The 18208-nt window shown below is 34.9% G+C and overlaps 1 long non-coding RNA gene across 1 annotated transcript in view; it reads left to right on the forward strand.

Moving 5' to 3' along the window:
- Window positions 1-16242, forward strand: part of LOC147341143 (uncharacterized) — a 58345-nt gene extending 42103 nt beyond the window's left edge. The window contains exon 3 of the long non-coding RNA XR_015158260.1: window positions 15307-16242. This is a non-coding gene — a long non-coding RNA (uncharacterized LOC147341143). The remainder of the gene's footprint in view (window positions 1-15306) is intronic.
- The last annotated feature ends 1966 nt before the right edge of the window (window positions 16243-18208 follow it).

Here is an 18208-nt window from a genome sequence, read left to right on the forward strand (position 1 = left end):
CTTTAAGATGGGTCTTCAAGACATTTATTCTATGAGTAATATTTTAGAGACTTAAGGAAAATATCATTGATAGCTGACTTGTAGTGTATCTTAATGATAGCTGTCCCCAAGGGATAGCAGGACAAGAACATATGTGTTAGAAAAACTGAGAGAAAGATTATTGAAAGGAGAGCAGAGACTGAAAAGGAGAAAGTTGAAAAATGGTTGATGAGTAATACTAATTCCTTACCTTTAAAAAATAATGAATTTTATCAGTCTTCCATATATATTAGGCTAGAAATTTGGTATTTTCTACATGAGGAATTTTAGAACTATCTATGTTTCTTAGGTAACTTGTCTAAAGTTAGACTTCTAGTCACTGGCAAGTATTATAGCCCTAGTTTTATTCCATTTCATCAAGCTAGTCAATACTAGGGGTGAAGGAAGTCAATGAATAGCTAAAGGTAGACTTTGCAATTTATGTTTTTAAATGTTATAACAGCTTCTTTTGGGGCATCTCCCAATCACATAGGAACAGGCATATTTTGAGGAGACTCATTTTATAATGCTAGTGTTTGCCATTTTGCTAGAGCAATTACAATTGGAGGTGTCATAAGACAGAAAAATGCTTCAGGGATATACTTGAATTTCCTATTATGGAAAACATCAACATTTATTTCTTAGTGAAGAGGCTTAAAACAGAGATGATCCCAGGGTACTGAGGTCACACTATAGGATTTGGAGCACACTTGTTGAAGCCCCTACTTGAGACTCCTATGTTAAGGTAGAGAGGGATCGGAGGTCAAAGAGAGTATAAAAAGAGTTCAGGCAAGAAGTTTGTGACTAAGGACAGGAATACTGTTGAGAGTATTGGAGGGAGCCTTTTATTTGTTGATTGAATGGAGCTGAGCAGGACTATATACAAAAGAGAGAATACAGTAATTCATTTTACAATGAGGTTTCTATTACTAAGACCAAAGGCTTTCCTCACAGTAGTGTCAGACATAAGATAAGAATTAAAGCCTTCGATGTTTAAAAAATTTAATAAAAAATACTTAACATATTGAGAAGTTCAGAAAAATGTAACAAATCATCTGGATACAATAGATGGTAACTTATTGAAAATATTATTCAGAGCTAAGTTCTTGCTGACCTTCCTTCCACTTGAAAAATAAAGATAGAATCTCACATCTCTTTCCTTTCACTCTCTGAGGGTGTTCTCTTAAAATTAACATGTATCATTCCCATGAAAGCTGCTGCTGCTGCTGCTGCTAAGTCACTTCAGTCGTGTCTGACTCTGTGCGACCCCATAGACGGCAGCCCACCAGGCTCCCCCATCCCTGGGATTCTCCAGGCAAGAATACTGGAGTGGGTTCCATGAAAGCTAGAAAATTATAACTATACAGGTATAGATCCATAAACTATATATAATATTGTATTGTGTATTTAAATTTTTTTATTTTTTAAATATAAATTTATTTTAATTGGAGGCTAATTGAGTATTTTTAATGTACCTGGAAAGTATCAAACTGTATTCTAAAACATGCTCTTGTCAGTTATCAATATGTTTTAAAATATTTATCCAAGTTGATACATGGTAAGTCTAGTTCATCAATTTTGGCTACTGAACAGTGTTCTATTTTATGAAAATCAACAGATTATTTATCTATTATACTAAGGGATATTTAAGGGATCTTCTCTTTTTCTCTCCCTCCCTGCTATTACAAACAGGGCTCTAATTAGTATCCTTATATGTGCCTTCTTTTACATATCTTGGAGAATTTCTCTAAGACCATGATATCCAAAGTGTGGTCAGTGAAACATCAGTTTCAGACTCACCTGGGGACTTGTTAGGAATGAGGGAAGGAAGAATGTAGGCCGGAGTATATGAATAAATGAATTAATAAAATTTGAACATACCCCAAGCTTGGTTACCACTTAAGATCTCCTCTTCCTCAACTATTACTTTCCTCTTATAAGTTGCTTAATTTTTTTCCTGTTTAGGAAACATTTATTTATTGGCTACTGTGCTAGAATTTGGCATTAGAAAAACAGTGATGAATAAGATAGATCTCTATTCTTCAGGAAATGTTCCTGTAAATAGTACTATAATTAAGAGAAGTATTTACCTAGTGGCTCTAGATGATAAAGAATCTGCCTGCAATATGGGAGACCTGAGTTCAATCCCTGGGTTGGGAAGATGACCTGAGAAGGGAATGGCTACCCACTCCAGTATTCTTGCCTAGAGAATTCCATGGATAGAGGAGCCTGGCCGACTGCAGTCCATGGGGTTGCAAAGAGTTGGACACAACTGAGCAACTAACACTTTCATTTTCTGTGCCATATGAAGTTAGGTTTCAGAGGAGGGATAGATCATATTTGGTATCAGGGAAAGCCTTTTGATGAAGTGGCATTTGAATCTGTCTCTGAAATGTGAGGATTCAGGGTGGAGGGAAGATGATAATAGGTGAGAAGTCATTTTAGGCATAGAGGACTGTGTAGTTAAAGACACAGAGATGGGAAAATCTGTTAAATGCTTGAAAAATAATAGAGTATCTAGTCTGTATGTAGAACAGAATAAGCAGGAAAGAAACCTGGAAAGTTAGGTTGGGTTAGATCATGAAATACTTTGTTTACTTCTCTTTTCAGCTTGATCAAATTTTGCTTCTCATATATTGAAGCTCTGTTATTTGGTGTATCCACCCTAAAACAATAGGATTGCTATATCTTCTTGAAAAACCATCCTCTTTATTATTCTGAAATGTCCCTATTAGTCCCAGATCAATTCTTTACTGTGAGGCCTACTTTGTCTGATAGCAGTCTAGCTCCTCCAGTTTTCTTTTTATTAGTCCACATGTTACATCTTTGTCCACCTTTTTGCTTTTCATCTATTTGTATTTTCATATTAAAAGTGAGTTTCTTGTAGACAGCATACCATGGGTCTTGATTTATTTCACCTATTCTGACAATCTCTCTTTTTTTAATTAAATTAGACTGTTTACATTTAAATTGCTTATTGATAAGTTGGCACCTAAATCTGCCATTTTTTTGTTTTGTTTTCTGCTGCTTCTCTTTTTCTTTCCTCTGTTTTTCTTAACTCCCTGTGGGTTACTTGAACATTTCTTAAGATTACATCTTGACTTGCTTTTAGTGTTTTATAGTATGTTTTGTATAATTTTCTTAGTAGTTGCTCTAGGTATTACCCATAGACATGTTTGGTCCACAGCATTGCTATGCATGGTGTTAGTAGTCTTGATTTTTTTTGTTTGTTGAACAATTGTAAGATCTAGCAACACAGGATCTAGATTCTAACATAGCCATAATCTACTAGAACCAAGTCATGGCTATTCCTTTTAGATGGGAGATGTGGTTTCCCATTCACCATAGTTTCTACTTCTTTACTGATTCCCAAAGAGAAGCTAGTGTCACTTACTATCTATCACTTTACATACAGTCTGATTCTAATTTAGGCTGTTTCTGACACCTGTGGGCATAATCAGTTTGTGACTTATGACTTATACTCTAACTTTCCCCCAAAAAAGTGTTAGAGAGGATGATTCAGGCCAATCTTCAACCTTCTTCTCTTGCTATCAACCTATACATCTTCTTCCTTTGCTGCCAAACTTCTTGAAATTATTGTTTACACTCACTTTCTTTAATTCTTCATTCCCACTCACTTCTTAGTCCATGGAATTTTTCCCAGAGCATTCCACTAAAAGAGAGCTTACCAAGGTTAACCAATGAGCTGCTGCTGCTAAGTCATGTTAGTCGTGTCTGACTGTGTGACCCCATAGATGGCAGCCCACCAGGCTCCCCCGTCCCTGGGATTCTCCAGGCAAGAACACTGGAGTGGGTTGCCATTTCCTTCTCCAATGCATGAAAGTGAAAAGTGAAAGTGAAGTTGCTCAGTTGCCTTCTCCAAACCAAGGAACTACATGTGGCTAAATGGAGTGAACACTTTATCTTGAATTGATTGAATCTTTATCTTGTAAAGCATTTGGCATTGTTGATGTTGTATTTTTGAAATTCTTTTCCATTTGCTTCCATGATACCACATTTCTGGTTTTCCTCTTGGTTCTCCAGCCACATGTTTTCTGGTCTTCTTTATCTACTGATGTATTGTATGCTTTATAGAATTACTACAAATGTTGCATTCATAATCTCATACGTTTTAGCAACAAAGGCAAAAATATCCATAGGCTAGATTCCTTGAAATTAACTTACTGGGTTAAAATGAACCTATTTAATATTTGATAGATACTGCCAAATTGCTGTCCAAAAAGGTTTTTCTGGTTTACATTCCAATTAAGAGGAAGAGGGAAAGCTCATATCCCTCCCTATATGTCATCATCATTGCTGGATATTCTCAATTGTTAAAATTTTCTCCAATCGAACATGCTTTATTTTCTCATTTTCCTGATTATTAGTAAGGTTGAGCTTATTTTAATAAATATATTGTCCATATATATATAAATTGTCTATTATTATGCTTTGCCATTTTTGAGAGGAGGTGGTTTGAGACACTAGCTCTGGCATATATATACATATATATATATATTGTAAATATTTTCCCCAGTCTGTTATAATTTGTGGTGTTTTTTGGTCTACAGCTAACTTTACCTTTTCACATGAATTTTTCAGTATATTCTTTTTATTACATATTTAAACCATCTGGAATTTATTTTAAGGTGTGGAATGAAGTAGGTCTTAACTTGTTCCAAATGGATAGCCAATTTTACCTCCATTATTAATAAATGGTTCATCTTTTCCCTACTTACCTGAAGTACCAGCTTTATTATACATTAAATTTCCATGTGAATATATTTCAGTACAGGTATTCTATTTGACATAATTAGCAAAGTGAAAGTGAAAATGTTAGTCGCTTAGTTGTGTCTGACTCTTTGTGAACCCATGGACTGTCAGACTCCTCTGTCCATGAGATTTCCCAGGCAAGAATACTGGAGTGGGTAGCCATTGACTTCTCCAGAGAAATCTTCCTGACCCAGGGATTGAACCTAGGTCTGCTGATTTGCAGGCAGATTCTTTACCATCTGAGCCACCGGGGAAGCCCATCATTAGCAAAGTGACAGCTACACATAGTGGTTAAGAGCTAAGACTATGGAGCCAGGCTACTTGATTCATGTTCAGTTCAGTTCAGTCACTCAGTCATGTCCGACTTTGAAACCCCATGAATCGCAGCATGCCAGGCCTCCCTGTCTATCACCAACTCCTGGAGTCCACCCAAACCTATGTCCATTGAGTTGGTGATGCCATCCAACCATCTCATCCTCTGTCATCCACTTCTCCTCCTGCCCTCAATCTTTCCCAGCAGTGGAGTCTTTTCAAATGAGTCAGCTCTTCGCATCAGGTGGCCAAAGAATTGAACTTTCAGCTTCAGCATCAGGTCTTCCAATGAACACCCAGGACTGATCTCCTTTAGGATGGACTGGTTGGATCACCTTGCAGTCCAAGGAACTCTCAAGAGTCTTCTCCAAAAACAAGTTCAAAAGCATCAATTCTTCTACACTCAGCTTTCTTTATAGTATAACTCTCATATCCATACATGACCACTGGAAAAACCATAGCCTTGAGTAAATGGACCTTTGTTGGCAAAGTAATGTCTCTGTTTTTTAATATGCTGTCTAGGTTGGTCACAACTTTCCTTCCAAGAAGTGTCTTTTAATTTCATGGCTGCAATCACCATCTGCAGTGATTTTTGGAGCCCAGAAAAATAAATTCAGCCACTGTTCCCACCGTTTCCCCATCTATTTCCCATGAAGTGATGGGTCGGATGCCATGATCTTTGTTTTCTAAATGTTGAGCTTTAAGCCAACTTTTTCACTGTCCTCTTTCTTTTTCATCAAGAGGCTCTTTAGTTCTTCTTCACTTTCTGCCATAAGGGTGGTGTCATCTGCATATCTGAGGTTATGGATATTTCTCCCTGCAATCTTGATTCCAGCTTATGCTTCTTCCAGCCCAGAGTTTCTCATGATGTACTCTGCATATAAGTTAAATAAGCAGGGTGACAATATACAGCCTTGACATACTCCTTTTCCTATTTGGAACCAGTCTGTTGTTCCATGTCCAGTTATAACTGTTGCTTCCTGACCTGCATACTGATTTCTCAAGAGGCAAGTCAGGTGGTCTGTTATTCCCATCTCTTTCAGAATTCTCCAGTTTGTTGTGATTCACATAGTCAAAGACTTTGACATAGTCAATAAAGCAGAAATACATGTTTTTCTGGAACTCTCTTGCTTTTTCTATGATCCAACAGATGTTGGCAATTTGATCTTTGGTTCCTCTGCCTTTTCTGAATACAGCTTGAACATCTGGATGTACACAGTTCACGTACTGTTGAAGCCTGCCTTGGAGAATTTTGAGCTTTTCTTTGCTAACGTGTGAGATGATTGCCATTGTGTGGTAGTTTGAGCATTCTTTGGCATTGCCTTCCCTTGGGATTGGAATGAAAACACTTTTTCCAGTCCTGTGGCCACTGCTGAGTTTTCCAAATTTGCTGGCACATTGAATGTAGCACTTTCACAGCATCATCTCTCTAAGCAGATTTTTTCTTTTGGTTCTGTCATATATATATATATATACATATACATATATATATATATACATATTAGTAAAGATAACTTCAGTTTTTAAATTTTTTTCATTTTATACTGGAGTAGAGTTGATTTACAATGTTGTGTTAGTTTCAGGTGTACAGTAAAGTGATTCAGTTATATATATATATATCCACTCTTTTCCAAATTCTTTTCCCATATAGGTTATTAGAGTGTTGAGTAACGTTTCCTGTGCTATACAGTAGGTGCTTTTTAGTTATCTATTTTATATATAGTAGTGTATATATGTCAATCCCAATCTCCCTATTTATCTCTACGTCTGTCTTTCCCCTTTAGTAACCAGAAGTTTATTTTCTATGTCTGTGAGCCTGTTTTGTAAATAAGTTGATTTACATCATTTATTCAATTCCATGTACAAGTGATACGATATGGTATTTTTTTTTTTTTTTTGCTGACTTACTTGACTAAGTACGATAATCTCTAGGTCTCTTCACATTGCTACAAATGACATTATTTCATTCTTTTTATGGCTGAATAATATTCCATTACATATATGTACCACATCTTTATCCATTCATCTGCTGATGGACATTTAGGCTGCTTCTATGTCTTGGCTATTGTAAATAGTGATGCAATGGCAATGATTATTGTGGTGCATGTATCTTTTTAAAGTATGGTTTTCTCTGGATATATGCCCAGGAGTGGGATTGCTAAATCATATGGTAGCTCTATTTTTAGTTCTTTTTTTTGTAAAGAACCTCCATACTTCTCCATAGTGGCAGCACCAATTTACATTCCCACCAACAGTATAGGAAAGTTCCATTTTCTCTACACTCTCTCTGGCATTCGTTGTTTATAGACTTAAATTTTTTAATTTATTTATTTTAATTGGAGGACAATCACTTCACATCACTGTGGTGGCCCCTGCCACACATTGACAGGAATCAGCCATGGCACACATGCACCCCCACCATCCTGAACCCCCCTTCCCCCTCCCTCCCCATCCAAGATGGTAACAACAATCCTATATGTTTATAAACTTTTTGATGATGGCCATTCTGACCAGTGTGAAGTGATAGGTCATTGTAGTTTTTTTTTTTAATTGGAGGGTAATTGTTTTACAATGTTGTGTTGGTTTCTATTGTACAGCAACACGAATCAACCATAAGCATATATATATATCCCCTCCCTCTGGAGCCTGCCTCCCACCCACCCACCCTAATTATTGTAGTTTTCATTTGCATTTTTCTAGTAATTAGTGATGTTTAACATAATTTCATGTGCCTATTTGCCATCTGTATGTCTTTTGTATGCCATTTGTATGTCTTCTTTGGAGAAATGTCTGTTTAGATCTTCTTCCCATTTTTTGATTGGATTGCTTGTTTGTTTGTTTGTTTGCTATTTAGCTGCATGAGCTGTTTGTATACTTTGGAGATTAATCCCTTGTTGGTCACTTTGTTTGCAAATATTTTCTCTCGTTTTGAGGGTCATCTTTTCATTTTTTTTTATGGTTTCCTTTGCTGTGCAAAAGCTTTTAATTTTAATTAGGTCCCATTTGTTTATTTTTGCTTTTATTTTCATTACTCTAGAAGGTGGGTCAAAAAAGATCTTGCTGTGATTTATGTCAGAGTGTTCTGCCTGTTTTCCTCTAAGAGTTTTATAGTATCTGGTCTGACATTTAGGTCTTTAAGCCATTTTGAGTTTATTTTTGTGTACGGTATTAGAGAATGTTCTAATTTCATTGTTTTACATGTAACTGTCCAGTTTTCCCAGCACAACTGATTGAAGGGGTTGTCTTTTTTCCATTGCATATTCTTGCCTCCTTTGTGATAGAGTAATTGACATTAGGTGCACAGGTTTATTTCTGGGCTTTCTATCCTGTTTCACTAATCCATAAGTCTGTCTTTGTGCCAGTACCACACTGCTTTGACTACTGTAGCTGTATAGTATAGTCTGAAGTCAGGAAGACTGATTTCTCCAGCTCTGCTTTTCTTTCTCAAGATTGCTTTGACTATTCAGGATCTTTTCTGTTTCCATACAAATTTTAAGATGTGTTCTTCTAGATCTCCAAAAAATGCTATTAGGTAATTTGATATGGACTGCAACGTTAGGTAGTAGAGTCATTTTGACAATATTTTTTCTTTTAGTACAAGAACATGGTAAGTTTTTCCATCTGTTGGTGTCATTTGATTTCTTTCATCAGTGTCTTATAGTTTTCTGTGTACAAATCTTTTGCCTCCTTACGTAGGTTTATTCCTAGGTATTTTATTCTTTGTGATATAATGGTAAATGGAGTTGTTTCCTTAAATTTTGTTTCTGATATTTCATTATTAGTGTATAGAAATGCAACAGATTTTTGTGTATTGATTTTGTGTCCTTCAGCTTCACCAGATTCATTGATAAACTCTAGTAGTTTTCTGGTAGCATCTTTAGGATTTTCTATGTATAGAATCATGTCATCTGAAAACAGTGACAGTTCTACTCCTTCTTTTCCAATTTGCATTCCTTCTATTTCTTTTTCTTCTCAGATTGTTGTAGCTAGGACTTCCAAAACTATATTGAATAGAAGTGGTGAGAGTGACTATCCTTGTCTTATTCCTGATCCTAGAGGAAATGATTTCAGCTTTTCACTGTTGAGTAGGATGTTAGCTGTGGGTTTGTCATATATTGTCTTTATTATGTTGAGAGGTATGTTCCCTCTATACCCACTTTCTGTAGAGTTATTATAAATGGATGTTGAATTTTATTAAAAGTTTTTTTATTTATCTATTGAGATGATTGTATGGTTTTTATTCTTCAGTATGTTAATGAGGTGTATCATACTGATTGATTTGCAGATACTGAAAAATCCTTGCTTCCCTGGGATAAATCCCACTTGATCATGTTTTTTGATCCTTTTAATGTATTGTTGGATTTGTTTTGCTAGTATTTAATTGAGAATTTTTGTGTCTATGTTTATCAGTTATACAGCTTGTGGTTTTCTTTCTTTGTGCTATCTTTGTCTGGCTTTGGTGTCGGGGTGATAGTACCTCATAGAATGAGTTTGGAAGTGTTCCTTCCTCTGCAATTTTTGGAATAGTTTCATAAGGATAGGTGTTAACTCTTCTATAAAGGTAGAATTCACCTGTGAGGCCATCTGGTTCTGGACTTGTTTGTTGGGATTGTTTTTGATTCTTTACGTATTGTTTAATTTTCACATATTTGTAAATTTTCCTATTTTCCTCCTGTTATTGATTTTTATTTTCATTCTATTGTGGTCAGAGAAGATATTTTGTATGATTTAATTTTTAAGAAATGTGTTGAGACTTGTTTTGTGGCCTAACATATTTTCTAACAAGGAAAATATTCCATATGCACTTGAGAAAAATGAGCATTCTTCTGTTAAGGGGTAATGTTCTATGTATGTCTGTTAGGTATAGTTGGTTCATAGATTTGTCCAGGTCTTCTATTTCATTATTGGTTTTCTTTTTAGTTCTATCCATTATTGAAATTGAGCTGTTGACATCTACAACTATTTCTGTTGAGCTGTCTATTCCTCCCTTCAGTTCTGTCAGCTTTTATACATGTCCATGTTTATTATTGTTATAACTTACTTGTGAATTCACCATTTTATCAATATATGGTATTCTTGTTTATCTCTTTAATTTTTTGGCCTAAAATCTATTTTCTTTGATATATTAGAGCCATCTCAGGCCTCTTTTTTCTTACTATTTGCATGAAATATGTTTCATTTTATGAATGAAATTCATTTCAAGAATGTTTGAAATGTTCAAGAATGAAATATGTTTCATTTTTTCACTTCTGAACTATTGTGTCTGTGCCTCTAAAGGGAGTCTTCTGTAGACAGTGTATATAATTAGATCACGTTTTTAAAAATTTTGTTAAACCAATGTCTAATCTTTGAATTGGAGAGTTTAATTCTTTTAAATTTAAAGTAATAACTGATAAGTGGTTATTTACTCTTGTCATTTCATGGTTTTTTCTATATCTTACTTATATCCTTTTTTCTCTTAATTCATCCATAAATGCCATATTTTGTCATTAATTATTCCTTTTTTGTCTATCATTTTGATTCTCTCTTCATTTCCTTTGCTGTATATATATATTTTTAATTTTTATCTTATTGGTTACACTAAGATAAATTGTAACCTCCCCTGGCATTTACAATTAACATCTTAGCTTTGTAACTATCAAATTTGAATTAATACCAACTTGGTTTTAATAGTATACAAAAACTTTGCTCATTCACACCTCAAGTCCCCCTTCTTATATTGTTTTTTTCACAAATCATGTCTTTTTGCATTGTGTGCTCACATATATAGACTTAAAATTATTGTTTTAAGCATTTGTCTTTTAAGTAGTACAGAAAAAAAAAGAGGACTTAGAAATCAAAGTAGCAAGAATACTGTGTTTTCTATTTCCCTATATAGTAGCTTTACATTGTTTTTTTTTTATTATTCATATGGCTTTCAGTTGCTTTGTAGTGTCCTTTCCTTTCAGTTTGGAAGCCTCCCTTTGGTATTTCTTATAGGGCAGATCTACAAGTTTTAAACTTCCTTAGTTTAGCTTTTCTTTATCTGAGACTATCTTAATTTTTCCTTCATTTCCTTCATAGAAAAACTGTTTTATTGGAAACAGAATTTTGTTGACAAATTTTTATTTTCATCAATATAAATATGCTGTGCCACTTCCTTCTGGCTTCCATGGTTTCTGAATTTAATAGGCTGTTAATCCTACTGAGAATCATTTTTACAAGAGTAAATTATCTCGAGCTGCTTTCAAGATTCTATGTATTTGACTTTCAACAACTTCATTATAATGGATTTCCATTGAAATCTCTTTGAGTTTATCCTGCTTGTAGTTTTTTAAACTTCTGGGATGTGTAGATTTATGCCTTTCCTCAAATTTGATTAATTTTGGGCTCTTATATCTGTAAATAATCTTTGTTTCTCTTTCTCTGTATTCTCTCCTTCTGAGGTTTTCATTATGCAAGTGTTGGTATGCTTGATGTTATCCCATGGGTCTTTTAGGCTCTGTTCACTTTTTTCATTCTTTTGTCTTTCTGCTCTTCAGACTGGAAGATCTCATTGACTTAGCTTTACGCTGTTGATTCTTTCTTCTGCCTGGTCAAATCTAATATTAAACCTCTCTAGTAAAATTTTCAGTGCAGTTATTAAACTTTTCAAGGCTAGAATTTCCATTTGGCTCCTTTTTATAACTTCCCAGTCTTTATTGACATTCTCTATTTGGTGAGAGATCAATTTACTGATTTCCTGCAGCTCTTTTATCATATTTAAAACAGCTGATTTAATGTATTTGTTTGCCAAGTCCATGCCTGGGTTTCTTTTTTTAATTAAATTTATTTATTTTTAATTGGAGGATAATTGCTTTACAGTAATGTGTTGGTTTCTGCCATACATCAACATGAATCAGCCATAGGTATACATATGTCCCCTCCCACCCCATTCCAACCCCTCTGCATTGTCACAGAGCACTGGGTTTGAGCTCCCTGCATCATACAGCAAATTCCCACTGGCTATCCATTTTACATATGTCTGGGTTTCTTGAAAGACAGTTTCTGTTAATTTCCATTTTTCTTGTGAGTGGGCTATATTTTCTTGTCTTTTTTGCTTGTCTTATTTTTTGGTTGAAATAGCACATTTTAAATACTATTATGTTACAACTCTGAAAATAAGGTTATCTTCCTTTCCCAGGATTGTTGTTTCTTCTTCATGTGGGCTGTTGTTTGTTTAGTGACTCTTCTAAATTATTTTTATAAAGTTTGTATTCTTTATCTTATGTGGTCATTGAAATTTAAATTTCTTTTTTTTAAATAAATTTATTTATTTTAATTGGAGGCTAATTACTTCACAATATTGTATTGGTTTTGCCATACATCAACATGAATCTGCCACGGGTGTACACGTGTTCCCCATCCTGAACCCCCTTCCCACCTCCTTCCCCATACCATCCCTCTGGGTCATTCCAGTGCACCAGCCCCGAGCATCCTGTATCATGCATGGAGCCTGGTCTGACGATTTGTTTCACATATGATATTATACATGTTTTAATGCCATTCTCCCAAATCATCCCACCCTCTCCCTTTCCCACAGAGTCCAAAAGACTGTTCTATACATCTGTGTCTCTTTTGCTCTCTCGCATACAGGGTTGCTGTTACCATCTTTCTAAATTCCTTATATATGTGTTCAGTTCAGTTCAGTTCAGTCACTCAGTTGTGTCCAACTCTTTGCAACCCCATGAATTGCAGCATGCCAGGCCTCCCTTTCCAACACCAACTCCCGGAGTTGACTCAAACTCACGTCCATTGAGTCGGTGATGCCATCCAGCCATCTCATCCTCTGTCGTCCCCTTCTCCTCCTGCTCCCAATCCTTCCCAGCATCAGAGTCTTTTCCAATGGGTCAACTCTTCGCATGAGGTGGCCAAAGTACTGGAGTTTCAGCTTTAGCATCATTCCTTCCAAAGAACACCCAGGACTGATCTCCTTTAGGATGGACTGGTTGGATCTCCTTGCAGTCCAAGGGACGCTCAAGAGTCTTCTCCAATGCCACAGTTCAAAAGCGTCAATTCTTCAGTGCTCAGCTTTCTTCACAGTCCAACTCTCACATCCATACATGACTACTGGGTGGTTTTTTTTCTGGCTTACTTCACTCGTATAATAGGCTCCAGTTTCATCCACCTCATTAGACCTGATTCAAATGTATTCTTTTTAATGGCTGAGTAATATTCCATTGTGTATATGTACCACAGCTTTCTTATCCATTCGTCTGCTGATGGACATCTAGGTTGCTTCCATGTCCTGCCTATTATAAACAGTGCTGTGATGAGAAATCTATATTTCATTAGCTTTGTGATTAGATAGTGTTTCTTTAAATGCCTGGAGCTAAAAAATAAAAGCAAAAATACCAAAAAGGAAAAAAAAAAAGCCTCTTTAGTTGTAGAAGGTTGACTCTGTGTTGTGGAACTCTTTTAATACTTAGCCAGGTCATTTAGAAGTCTACTTTAACTTTTACTTCATGTTTGCATGTAGTCTGAAAGTCACTCAGAGGTGAAATTTTAGCATCTTCTCAGGCCTTTTCTGAGCATATGTTCAGCCCTAGGCATGTCTGTGGCTTTCTTGATTTCCAGCTATATGCAGGAGATTTAAATGTCGTTATTCCCACTCCTATATCTCCTTTCCCAACCTTCTCCTGACCATGATTTCCAGCTTATTGCTAATGCCTACTGTTATTTCTTGCTCCAGGTTCCTTTGGCCTATTTTGTTTTTACTTTCTGTAAATGCACTTGGGAATCCTCCCCAGCCCTGGGAAAGCTGCAAGTCAGTTGAAACAAGGACAAGTCCTTGCACTGGTCCTTCAGGATGATGACAGAGTTTGAAACAAACACACAACAACAATTCTTTGAGAATAAAGTACATAGTGTTCCCTTTGGCATTAGTAAACCTTCCTAAAGAATGTGGACTGTCATTTTCGTGGTCACTTCTTCATCTGGGGATGGAAGATGGGGAGGCATTCAAAAAGTCATAGTATTCTCTTAGTGCAATGTAGCAGCATCTTTCTTCATTAAAATTTCTTCTGGCTTCCTATGTCTCTGGATATGTTCCAGTATCTCCTAGTTTATAGTCTATGGGAACTTAGAATTTGTATCCCACTGTTGTGTGAAAATTATATACATCTTAATTATGTTGAATTGGTTCATACTGCTTTTCAGGTCTACTATATTCTTCTACTTCTCTGTATATTCATTCTATTTATTTCTGAGAATATGACATTGAAATTCCAACTAAAAATCTTCATATATCTACTTAAACAATGGTAATATATAGTGGAACTATATGTAGCTTTGTTCTGTATTTTCCAAGTCTCCTGTAAATGTGCTATCATATTTTCATATTTTAAAAAATAAAAAAGAAATTAAAAAATTAAATAAAGTATGGTTGATTTACCAAAAAAAAAAAAAAAATTTCCTCTGTCTGTTGTAAGTTTTTGACTGTTTTCTAGAGTCCCACAAAGTTGATTCTGAAGTTTTGGCCAGTTTATCTGTCACATTGTGGAATAAGGGGGCCATGGATTTCCCTATCCTGCCATTTTCTGGGATACCACTCTCTTTGTTCATTTTTGATATATTTATTAAGTTTCCTTATTCCATTTTTATTCTCAAGTGGCTGGTAATTTTCACTTCCTATTTTTACTCTACCTGTGGTTACTTAAAATTTTTATTTTCATCAATTTTATAAAAAGCAAACACCTGTGTTTATAAAGCAAACACCTGTGTAGTTATGATTCGGCTCAAGAAATAGAACATTACCAACACCCTAAAGGCCCACTGTGTGTCCGTTGGAAATCATGCAACTAATTCTTTCATAGAGGAAACTGATATCTTGAATTTTGTGATTAGAATGTCTTTGTTTTTATTATAGTTTTACCACCTATATGTGCATCCCTACACAATATTGTATAGTTGTACTTGTTTTTAGACCATTGTATAAATGCAATCATAGTGCCCATATTTTATTGTATTGGTTTTTGCTTCTTTTACTCAATATTAAATTTATGAGATTCATACATATTTGGTAAAGTAAGAGCTTAAATTTTTGCCCATTAAAAATTTAGGCTGTTTGCCTTTTTATTCTTCAGGTGTAAGAGTTTGATTTAGTTTCTATATAAAGTCCCTTTTCAGATAGATATTTTGAAAAAAAATTTCAGTTTGTGGCTTACCTTTCCATTTTCTTAACAGTGTCTTTGGAAACCTACTCCAGTATTCTTGCCTGGAGAATCTCATGGATGGAGGAGCCTGGTGGGCTACGGTCCATGGGATCGCAAAGAGTCGGACACAACTGAGCGACTTCACTTCACTTGGAAAAGAAAAAGCCTTTACTTTCAATGAAGTCCAATTCATCATTTTTTCTTTTATATTTTGTGGTGGTTGTCTCCTGTTTAAAAAATATTTTCCTGATCCAAAGTCACTCAATATTTTTTAAAAATTTTATTCTAGAACATTTCTAGTTTTAGCTTTTGCATTTAGTTCAGTGATTGATTTCAAGTTAATTGTTTTATATGGTGAGAGGTCATGGTCAAAGTTCTTTTTTTTGCATATGGATATTTAATTATTCCAGTACCAATTATTGAAATGATTATCCTTTCCCCACTTAACTGCATTTTCATTATTCTGTACATCAATTGGCCACATATGTGTGGGTCTATTTCTACACACTTCACTGTGTTTCATTGATCTATATATTTATATTTATATTGCTTCTATAGTCTCTTTAAATGTGAGAAGGCAATGGCATCCCACTCCAGTACTCTTTTAAAAAACTATCACTACTCTTTTCTTTTTCAAAATTGTTTAGGTTATTTTGCATTCCTTGAATTTTCATAAGAATTTTAGAATCAGTTTGTCAGCTTCTATGAAATAGTCTGCCGAGTTTTTGATTGGCATTGGATTGAATATATAGAAACCATATTAACAATAATAAAGTTTCTGATCTGTGAACATAGTTTAGCTCTCCCTTTATTTTAGTCTTTGGTTTCTAAATTCTGTTTTTCATATCATGAAAATCCATGTCAAATTTTTCATTTTCATTTGAACATTTATGGATGCTATTTAGAAATATTTAATCTTTCATCTTTTGGATAGTATTATAAATGGTAATTTTAATAAAATAATGTCAATTTCTGAATATAGCTATCATGTAGAAATGCATTTCATCTTGTATGTTGACCTCATATACTTTCTAAATTTTTCATAATTTGCATGTTAGTTCTAGTAGCTTATTTGTGATTCTCTTAAGATTTTATACACCAGTCAGAATGGCTGTGATCCAAAAGCCTACAAGCAATAAATGCTGGAGAGGATGTGGAGAAAAGGGAACCTTCTTACACTGTTGGTGGGAATGCAAACTAGTACAGCCACTATAGAGAACAGTGTGGAGATTCCTTGAAAAACTGGAAATAGAACTGCCATACGACCCAGCAACCCCACTGCTGGGCATACACACCGAGGAAACCAGAATTGAAAGAGACACGTGTACCCCAATGTTCATCACAGCACTGTTTATAATAGCCAGGACATGGAAGCAACCTAGATGTCCATCAGCAGATGAATGGATAAGAAAGCTGTGGTACATATACACAATGGAGTATTACTCAGCCATTAAAAAGAATATATTTGAATCAGTTCTAATGAGGTGGATGAAACTGGAGCCTATAACACAGAGTGAAGTAAGCCAGAAAGAAAAACACCAATACAGTATAATAACTCATATATATGGAATTTAGAAAGATGGTAATGACGACCCTGTATGCAAGACAGCAAAAGAGACACAGATGTATAGAACAGTCTTTTGGACTCTGTGGGAGAGGGAGGGAGGGAATGATTTGGGAGAATGGCAGTCCAGGTTCGATGCAGGATACAGGAAGCTTGGGGCTGGTGCGCTGGGATGACCCAGAGAGATGGTATGGGGAGGGAGGTGGGAGGGGGGTTCAGGATGGGGAACACGTGTACACCCATGGCGGATGCATGTTGATGTATGGCAAAACCAATACAATATTGTAAAGTAAAAAAATAATAATAATAATAATAAAAAAATTAAAAAATGATTTTATACATAGATGATTATGTCTACTGCTAATAAATAAAATTTTATCTTTTTCTTTTCAAGCCCCATGCTTTTTTCCCCCTCTATCTTTCCTTATTGCACTGGATAGTATCTCCAGCTCAATGCTGAATGGAAGTCTTACCTTAAAATAATATAATACCACTTTTCATGTACTATAAGAATCCTACAGCAATATATTTTCATTTCTCTCCTCAAGTCTTTGTGCTCCTTTTTGTTGCATATTTTACTTCTACTACATAGTCACACAATCATTATGTTGAAATTTTTTATTTAAATAATTATCATTTTTCCTCTTACTTTTAACTGTATTTGGCACTTCATAAGCTTTTCAGTAAGTAGCACGTAGCTCACACAGGATGTTAAAGTCATATACAGTATCCGCAGCAAATTGGAAACAGAAAAAAAAAAGAGTATTGCACTATAAGTCTTTGTATTTTTTTTTAAGAAAAAGGAAGAATTATGTTAGGTCCAATCTGAACAGGTGAGGGTTTTAAAGGACATCACTTGCCATTTCCTTAAGTTTTAAAATTTACAACTGTGTAATTTTAAGTAACAAAGCAGCTGGTTGTATTCTATGATACCATAGCAAAAGCTTTCAGAAAGGAAACTCATCTCTATTTTCTTAGTGGCATCTAACAGACTTTCAAATACCAAGAATCTTAACTTATGAATGGTAGTATTATTTGATGCTCCAAAGTAATCTGATAAGTTAACATTAGAATAGAATTGTGCCAAGTTGGAATTCTCAAGCTAAATTTTCCATCTTTCAGAACTCCTTCTTTTAATATTAATCTTGGACCTCTGAGTTTATATTTTTTAACAAATTTGTAAATTTTGGCCACTGTATTTTCTTTTTTTCTTTTTAGAGGTAGGCTACCATTGCTATTTTATTATTATTTTTATTTTTTTAATTTAAATTTATTTATTTTAATTAGAGGCTAATTACTTTACAATATTGTATTGGTTTTGCCATACATCAACATGAATCCGCCACAGGTGTACACCTGTTTCCAATCC

The sequence above is a fragment of the Bos grunniens genome, chromosome X, assembly GCF_055505025.1.
Source record: "Bos grunniens cultivar Pamir isolate PY7600 chromosome X, Bosgru_T2T1.0, whole genome shotgun sequence".
Lineage (NCBI taxonomy): Eukaryota > Metazoa > Chordata > Mammalia > Artiodactyla > Bovidae > Bos > Bos grunniens.